Source organism: Athene noctua, unplaced genomic scaffold (assembly GCF_965140245.1).
Source record: "Athene noctua unplaced genomic scaffold, bAthNoc1.hap1.1 HAP1_HAP1_scaffold_125, whole genome shotgun sequence".
Classification (NCBI taxonomy): Eukaryota; Metazoa; Chordata; class Aves; order Strigiformes; family Strigidae; genus Athene; species Athene noctua.
The window spans coordinates 317,501-325,000 of NW_027437602.1; positions in this window are offsets into that span (position 1 = coordinate 317,501).

Below are 7,500 nucleotides of genomic sequence, written 5' to 3' on the forward strand. Positions count from 1 at the left end.
CGCCCAGCGCTGCTTGCGGCCGGCACCCACGGGCACCCGGACCGAGGTCGGCACCGGCGCCTCGGCGTGGTTTAGGACACCTGGTGGCTCGCGGGGCCACGCGGCTGTCACACAGCCTGGTTCGGTAAGGAAGGCCCAGGAAACCCCCCCCCGCGCCGAGCGGCAGCAGGACAGGGTGAGGTGACACGGGGGAGGCACGCGCCTCGCCGCCGTCGCCACGGCCCCCTTCTCGCTCGGGGGGGGGAAGAGACTAGGACGATACCTCGCTCACAGCGGGGAAGCGAATTGGAAAGGAGACCGCCCTGCCTGAACACCGGACGCCACCGCGGCTCCCTATTACGGGGAGTACAGCAGAGCCGGCCCGCCGGGGGCCCTTTCCGACGCGACCCCAAGTGCCTCATCGATCAGCGAAGGCCACAACGGCCACGGGTCCTGGGACAGCGACAGCCACCGCGCGCCTGCCCTCGGCCACCCGCAAGCGGGCGGGCGGACGACGCGGGGCTCTGCGTGCGAGCGAGCAGGGGCGACATCCGTGACAGGTGCTCCGGCGGCTTCAACACCGGCAGAGCCGGCTCGCCGCGAAGCCTGTCCGACGTGCCCGAGGCCAGCCTCAGTAGGCTACGCCTCCGTACCGGTACCAGTCGAGGGGGTGGGGGACCGGGTGCGCGGGATGTGCCCCGCCACCGCCGCCACCCACCCGCCACGCACAAGGATTCCCTTCAGCCGACTCGGCTGGACCGGGGTAAAGCCGCGACAGGCTCGACTCCGCCGGTCTTCCAGCGTTCAAGTGCCGGCGGCCGCCGCCGGCCACCGGCCTTTGCCCAACAAACGCAGGGAACAGGTTACCCCGGAGGGAAAAAGCCAGGTGTGGAACAGCTCAGGCGGGGGGCCGGGGGAAAGCCGCTGAAGGCTCAGGACACCCCGCCGGCCATCTGCATCCGGCTGCCGGACACCACCACCGGCCAAAAACAAAAAAACGTGCTGTACCCGCATCGCGGGCTCCGGCTTAGGGCCAGAGAGCAAAGGAACCGAGGCGCCGACCAACCTCGCTCACAGCACCGTGCAGACCTCCCCTTCACTGAGCCCGGCTGGTACAAACCAGGGACGCCAGGAGCAGACCGGACACCGCAGGCCGCCCCACGTATGGCATCTGCACCAGGAAAAAAAGAAAGCGGAAAAGAGGACCGAGGCGCCGCCGCCTCGCCTTACCATCATCCGGCTTCTCAGGGGACCAGAGTGGTGGGGGGGGGTAGCCGCTGAAGGCTCGAGACACCCCACCACGGCCATCTGCACCCGGCTGCCAGCCAACACCGGCGGCCAAAAACGTACCGTGCTGTGCCCATGTCACGGGCTCCGGCTTAGGGCCGAGAGAGCAAAGGACCCGAGGAGTCGACTAGCCTTCGCTCACAGCACCGTGCAGACCTCCCTTCACCGAGCCCGGCCGGTAGAAACCAGGGACGCCGAGAGCCGGCCGGACACCACAGGCCGCCCCGCACGTATGGCATACGATACCGGCAACGAAAGGAGTAAACCAAGAACCAGGGAGGCGCCGCCGCCTCTCGCCTTACCATCGTCGGGCTCTCGGGGGGCCGGGGGGGGGGGGCCACCCACCGGTGGCTCGAGACACACCCCCCCCGGGCCGTCTGCATCCAAGCTGCCGGCCACCGCGACCAGCCAAAACCGTGGCGTGCCCATGCCACGGGCTCCGGCTTAAGGCCGGCAAACAAAGGGAGCAGGTGCCGCCGCCGCCACCTCTCGTCCCATCCCCAAGGCCCCCTCAAGGAGCTGGGCAACAGCCCCCGACGGGCTGGAACCGTACGGAGCACCGCTGTGTCAACACACATACCGGCGCTCCCCCCCTCCGCCATCATCGGGCTCTCGGGGGACCGGGGGGGGGACGGGGGTAACCACCCACGGTAGTCTCACAGCTCGGCTCCCCCCCCCAGTATCCAGCGTTCAAGTGCCGCCAGCCGCCTCCGGCCACCGGTCTTCGGCCTCTCCCGTGCACCTCTGCCCGTCCTTTTCTCACCACTCGGCAGCGACCGCCCCAACGCCGCCCGGCTTCGTGCCGTTCGGCATCTCTCTGGGTGCTCTCGGTTCCGTGCACGCTCGCCTGACAGAGCACCGGCTTGAGAACCGTGCCCAATTCCCCGGGGGAAACCACCGTCTGCGGCCGCCCAGCATTCCACTTGGCCGGCTAAGCCGCGTGCCCTCGCTCGGTGGCGCTTGTCTGGAGCAGAGACGCCTCGTGCCCCTATATAAGGAGAATATGGGTCCGCGCCGGAAAGGGGCGCTTAAAGGCAGTGTCTGCCTGCCAGCGGGGGAGGCGCTGCAGAGACGCCGACTCTTACGATGACCTAACTGGAGGCAGCGCGAAACAGCGACCCCTTGGAGGAACTGCCGGAGCCAACAGGTCTGCCCGCGCTCTAAGTCCCGACGGAGCCGGGTAGACCTGGCAGCCCTTTCGACGGACGCTGAGCCGGCCGCCGGCAACGTGGAGCCGGGTACACCTAGCGGCCACCGCCGGTCGCCTCGGAGGTGGGTAGACCTGACGGCCGCCTCACGCCCCGGAGGCGGGTAGACCTGACGGCCGCCTCACGCCCCGGAGGCGGGTAGACCTGACGGCCGCCTCACGCCCCGGAGGCGGGTAGACCTGACGGCCGCCTCACGCCGCGGAAGCGGGTAGACCTGACGGCCGCCTCACGCCCCGGAGGCGGGTAGACCTGACGGCCGCCTCACGCCCCGGAGGCGGGTAGACCTGACGGCCGCCTCACGCCCCGGAGGCGGGTAGACCTGACGGCCGCCACACGCCCCGGAGGCGGGTAGACCTGACGGCCGCCTCACGCCGCGGAAGCGGGTAGACCTGACGGCCGCCTCACGCCCCGGAGGCGGGTAGACCTGACGGCCGCCTCACGCCCCGGAGGCGGGTAGACCTGACGGCCGCCTCACGCCCCGGAGGCGGGTAGACCTGACGGCCGCCTCACGCCCCGGAGGCGGGTAGACCTGACGGCCGCCTCACGCCGCGGAAGCGGGTAGACCTGACGGCCGCCTCACGCCCCGGAGGCGGGTAGACCTGACGGCCGCCTCACGCCCCGGAAGCGGGTAGACCTGACGGCCGCCTCACGCCCCGGAGGCGGGTAGACCTGACGGCCGCCTCACGCCCCGGAGGCGGGTAGACCTGACGGCCGCCACACGCCCCGGAGGCGGGTAGACCTGACGGCCGCGTCGCGCCCCGGAGGCGGGTAGACCTGACGGCCGCCTCACGCCCCGGAGGCGGGTAGACCTGACGGCCGCCACACGCCCCGGAGGCGGGTAGACCTGACGGCCGCCTCACGCCGCGGAGGCGGGTAGACCTGACGGCCGCCTCACGCCCCGGAGGCGGGTAGACCTGACGGCCGCGTCGCGCCCCGGAGGCGGGTAGACCTGACGGCCGCCTCACGCCCCGGAGGCGGGTAGACCTGACGGCCGCGTCGCGCCCCGGAGGCGGGTAGACCTGACGGCCGCCTCACGCCCCGGAGGCGGGTAGACCTGACGGCCGCCACACGCCCCGGAGGCGGGTAGACCTGACGGCCGCCTCACGCCCCGGAGGCGGGTAGACCTGACGGCCGCCTCACGCCCCGGAGGCGGGTAGACCTGACGGCCGCCTCACGCCGCGGAGGCGGGTAGACCTGACGGCCGCCTCACGCCCCGGAGGCGGGTAGACCTGACGGCCGCCACACGCCCCGGAGGCGGGTAGACCTGACGGCCGCCACACGCCGCGGAGGCGGGTAGACCTGACGGCCGCCTCACGCCCCGGAGGCGGGTAGACCTGACGGCCGCCACACGCCCCGGAGGCGGGTAGACCTGACGGCCGCCTCACGCCCCGGAGGCGGGCAGACCTGTCGGCCCGCTTCACGCCCCGGAGGCGGGTAGACCTGGCGGCCGCGTCGTGCGAGACATTTTTGTTTCGATAGATGCCAATGAAATCCGAAAAAAAAATAAATGAAAAGGCCGCGTCGTGCGAGACATTTTTGTTTCGATAGATGCCAATGAAATCCGAAAAAAAATAAATGAAAAGGGAAATTTTTTTTCTTAACGCACCCCCGCACCCCCGCGCCCCGCCGCGCTCTCATGTGCACGCAGCACCAGCCCCCCCACCCCCCCGCCCCGACCCGTTGGCTGCCATGCAGTCGCTGGCATCATTCGCTGCCCGCCCCCTCGGCCGCCAGTCAGCCCCTCTGCGCCGCGCCACTCCGCGCCGCACGGCGCCGCCCGCCACTCCCCCCCCCCGCTTCCCGCGGCTGCCAGGGGACCCGGCAGAAGCGGCGACGTTCCCCGCACCTCACCCCCAACGGAGACGCCCGTCTCGCTGGAGCGAGTTCGCATCGGGAACCGGGCGCTTTTCGCCGGGTCGGGGTCCCGGCGCTGCCGGGCGGTCCTCGGCTTCAGCTTTTGGTTTCGCAGCGTGGGTTTAGCTTTAGTCTCGGGGGAGGGGGGGTGGGGGGGGGGGGGGGGGTGCGTGTGTGTGTTTTTATTTTGTTTCTTTCCCCCCGCCTTTCGCTGTGCCGCAGAGGCGTGGGCACCGGGCGCCCTTCACCGGGTCCGGGTCCGGGTCCGGGTCCGGGTCCGGGTCCCGGCGTTGCCAGGCGCTCGCTGGCATTCGCGTTTAGGTTTTTTTCGACGGGGTTGGGGTGGGGGGGTGGGAAGGGGGCTCCCGGGCTTTATGTGTGGGAATAGGGGGTGTGGGGGTGTGTGCGCGCGTGTGTGTGTGTGTGTGTGTGTTGTTCGGATTGTTGTTTTGTTGTTTGTTCCCCCCCCCCCCCCCCCCCCCGCCGCGACACACACGAGCTCGGACACACACGCAGAGACACAGAGAGAGAGAGAGAGAGAGAGAGAGAGAGAGCGCGCGCGCGCGAGAGAGAGACACAGGCGCGCACACACACACACGCACACACAGACACAGACACACACACACACACACACACACGCACGCACGCACGCGCACACACACAGACACCCCCAGCCCCCCACCCCCCCCAGCCCCCCGACCCCCACCGTCGCCCGCGCGCCCGAAGAGCCGTTGGTCCCCGCCCCACCGCTGCAACTCCGGAGCTGCAGGGCGGTGGGTGCGGCCGCCAACCGACCGCAGCCTCCTCGGCGCCGCGGAGCACTACGGCTGGGGGGTGGGGGATCGGGGGCGGTTTCTGTTACACCACCACCACCACCACCACCCGCCCTCGCTGCTCTCCCTCCCACCCCTTCGGCGTTCGTTTGGCTTTCAACCCGCGGCGGGAACGGAGCAGGCGGGCAGGAGGGCGGGCGGCCGAGCGACCGACTGAGGAAGGCGGGGAGCCGGGCCGCGGGCACGGCGCGGCAGGGACTCGGCAGCTGCGGGGGCTCAGCGTCCAAAACACGCGCCACCCATCATCGCCGCCGCCGGCGGGAGGCCCCTCCGGGCCCCCCGGCACGGAGGCGGCGGCGGCGACGCCGCTGGGTCCTAAGGTCTCCCGCCTTCCTTCCCTGGAGCGGCCAATGTGCTGCTGCTGGTGGAAAGCGGGCCGGAGGTAGGGGGCGGCCGGTCTCCTCGCGAACCCCGGGGGTGGCAGGGGGCGGCCGGTGTCACGGTGGACCTGGTGGCGGGAGGGGTGGGGGTTGGGGGGGGGTCGGCAGGGGGGTCGACAGAGCTCGTTGCGGCGGTGGGGGGGCGGGGGGGGGGGGGGGTGGTGGGGGGGTGGTGTTGGTGGGGAGCGGTTTCTGTTGTTACACACACACCCCCGCCCCGTCGCTGCTCTCCCTCCCACCCCTTCGGCGTTCGTTTGGCTTTCAACCCGGGGCGGGAACGGAGCAGGCGGGCAGGAGGGCGGGCGGCCGAGCGACCGACTGAGGAAGGCGGGGAGCCGGGCCGCGGGCACGGCGCGGCAGGGACTCGGCAGCTGCGGGGGCTCAGCGTCCAAAACACGCGCCACCCATCATCGCCGCCGCCGGCGGGAGGCCCCTCCGGGCCCCCCGGCACGGAGGCGGCGGCGGCGACGCCGCTGGGTCCTAAGGTCTCCCGCCTTCCTTCCCTGGAGCGGCCAATGTGCTGCTGCTGGTGGAAAGCGGGCCGGAGGTAGGGGGCGGCCGGTCTCCTCGCGAACCCCGGGGGTGGCGGGGGCGGGGGGTGGGGGGGTGGGATGGGGCGGGGGGTGGCGGGGGGGGGGTGGGTGGGCTGGGGGGTGGGGGGGGCGGCCGGTGTCACGGTGAACCTGGTGGCGGGAGGGTTGGGGGGGGGGGGGGGGGGGGCGGGCTCGTCGCGGGCCAAGCGGCGGTGTTGGGGGGGCGCCGCCGGTCTCACGGAGAAGCACGTGGCGGGTGGGGCGGCTTTGGCGGGATGGGGGGGCGGCCGTATACGCGTGCGCGCGCGGGCAGCCCCAGGCAGACGGCTTCGGGCCGGGCAGCTTGTGGGGGTGCGGGGCAGGCGGGCGCACGTGCGTGGGCAGAGCGTGAGCTCCTGAACCGTTTCTGAATCGATGCCCTAGCGCTGGTCAGGCTTCCGCTTGACCTCTCCGTTCGTGATTCTCGTCGCGTGTTTTCAGGTCCGCGTTCGATCCCGTCTCAGCCGAACTCTTCCCTGCCGGTTCCGACCCTCGCGTCCGTACGCTAGCCGGCAGCTGCGCTGGCCCCGTCGCCTCCCCAGTTGAAGGTGAGATCACGAGGGGCGCTGCATAAGCCAGGCCTCGCCTCGCCGCTGGCCTGCCTACCGGCTCGAAAGCTGCAGGAGACCCCCTCGCGTGAGAGCCCACCAGCCACGGCCCGGCCCAGGCCCATCACGTCCTAGTCCAGGCGTGACTTCGCCGCGAGAGGCTCAGGCCACGGCCTGCTCCCTGCCTTGGAGCTACGCGGGTGCCCGTGTCATCCCGAGCCGCCGCCTGCTTCAAGCCAGGGCCCGCTCGGGCACGGCGTGACGTCACAGGCAGCTCGGGAGCCCGGGCCCGGAAGCGCCCTGTTACCCCTCCTCGGCTACTTGTGACGTCACAAGGGGCAGGCGGCGGGGAGCGCGGGGGCTGCCGGGAGGGGGTGGCGGGAATGCCGGCCAGAGACCCGGCCGTGCTGGGACCCCACGCGGACGCAGACACCGGTCGATGCCAGCGGTCGCACGGCGGCCAGCGGGTCCGGGCAGGGCAGCGGCGTGAGCACCGCAGGGGGAGGCGGCTGTAGAAAAAAAAAAAACAACTAATTTTTCCTTTTCATCTCTCTTTTCCCGTTTCTGTGGTGGCTGCGATCGCAACCCAGAAAAGACGACGACGGCACGGGGCGGGAGGTTGCAGCTTCATGCCTTGTATTACAGGCGCTGCAATCTCGGACGAGCGGAGGGTAAAAAACCGAAATGACACGCTCCTCTCACCCCCACCGCCGCCAACCGGCAGCCCTGCACCTCGCCGAGAGAAGCACGTACGCTTAAATCTGGGGAGCCCGCATCCACCCCGCCAGTACGACGTGGGTACCAGGCCGGTTGCGGGCCGGCAGGTCTACCCGGCCGGC